A 1698-nucleotide genomic window follows, 5' to 3' on the forward strand; every position below is an offset into this window, starting at 1 on the left:
CTGGCCATTGTGACTTCATGCTGATGCTGCTTGCCTGAAGGAGAGACACTGGCCATTGTGACTTCATGCTGATGCTGCTTGCCTGAAGGAAAGACACTGGCCATTGTGACTTCATGCTGATGCTGCTTGCCTGAAGGACAGAGACTGGCCATTGTGACTTCATGCTGATGCTGCTTGCCTGAAGGAGAGAGACTGGCCATTGTGACTTCATGCTGATGCTGCTTGCCTGAAGGAGAGAGACTGGCCATTGTGACTTCATGCTGATGCTGCTATGAAGCTCAGAGGGTGACCTTGAGCTACGGATGGACAAGCCTTTCAGCTTCAGTTTCTTTCAATTCCTCATTTTTCCAGTCTTTGAGTTCATCCCATTTTTTCATCAGTCTGCAATTAAAAAAAAAGTCTGCATGAAAATGCATAGGGTTATATTCAACATTCCATTCCACTCACACAACAAACTTCCCCTTATACAATGGAACTTCCTCCTCCTATCCTCTCATGCAACCTCCCCCCCAAATCCTTAAAATCTGCTCCAGAGCACTGAGGGTCCCTCCAGAGAAGATTCTGAAGACTCGCAAGGAGAGGAGAGGAAGAAGCCCATTGCATGAGCAGAACACCACTCATGCAGTGTTGGATACACACTTTTGCGTGCAGGTCTCCCGATATGCACATTTTGTCTAATAACACATTTTTGCAAGCCATTTCCCCCTAATATAATCCATTTTCAATGCTGTTTGCACTAATATACCCTTTTTTTGGTTGGAGAGCTGCACAACAGAATTTGGAGAATTGCAAACTTTGAAGGATAGCTATGTTTCCGTTAGCATACTCCTTGGGGAATTTGAACATTCTTCCCCATCCCTACATTAAGCCAGTCGCTGATTTATTTATTTATTAAGCCTATTTGCAGACCACTTTTCAGCCCTAGTGAGAACCCCCAAAGTGATTTACTATGCACTCAAGCCAATAAAAAGTATTCAGCAAGCTAAAGTGTCACAACATGAAAATGGAGATTAAGGACAAAAGAGAGTGTTTCCCCAGACCTTTGATTATCATAATTAAACACCACTGACAGCCAGATGGAATAAGAATGTTTTTACCACTCACTTTCTCTCAAGCCTATGGCCATACTACCCTGAACATGCCTGATCTCAGAAGCTAAGCAGGGTCAGGCCTGGTTAGTACTTGGATGGGAGACCGCCAGGGAATACCAGGCGCCGTACGCTTAGAGGAAGGCAATGGTAAACCTCCTCTGAATACCTCTTACCATGAAAGCCCTATGAATAAAAAGATTCATAGGGTCGCTATAAGTCGTAATCAACTTGAAGGCATATAACCACAAACTCTCTCAGCTTTGTTGCAAGGATCAAAATGGGCAAGGGAAGGAGCGTGTAGACCAGGGGTGGGGAACCTCAGGGGAATTTCCACCCAGGGGCTGGATGTAGCCTGCCAGGCCTCTCTGTCTGGTCCTCAGAACTCTCCTCAGGCCACTCACCACTCTCCCAGGTCACATTCCCTCACTGGCCCTGCTTAACCACCACCCCACTAGTATTTTTGCCTGGCAGGAATGTGTTCTTGGTCTCTAATAATGTGTCTCACTTGTCTGGATACAGAGAGGTGTGTGTAGAAACCAGCCTATTGTACAAAGGGAAAAAAAGACTTTCATTCTTCCTGCTTTTGCCTCTGGCCCAGTGCACCAGG

The 1698-nt window shown here is 45.8% G+C and overlaps 1 pseudogene; it reads left to right on the top strand.

Moving 5' to 3' along the window:
- The first annotated feature begins 1114 nt into the window (after positions 1–1114).
- On the top strand, positions 1115–1223 carry LOC133384636 (5S ribosomal RNA; annotated as a pseudogene).
- Positions 1224–1698: the final 475 nt, after the last annotated feature.

Source organism: Rhineura floridana, chromosome 4 (genome assembly GCF_030035675.1).
Source record: "Rhineura floridana isolate rRhiFlo1 chromosome 4, rRhiFlo1.hap2, whole genome shotgun sequence".
Lineage (NCBI taxonomy): Eukaryota > Metazoa > Chordata > Lepidosauria > Squamata > Rhineuridae > Rhineura > Rhineura floridana.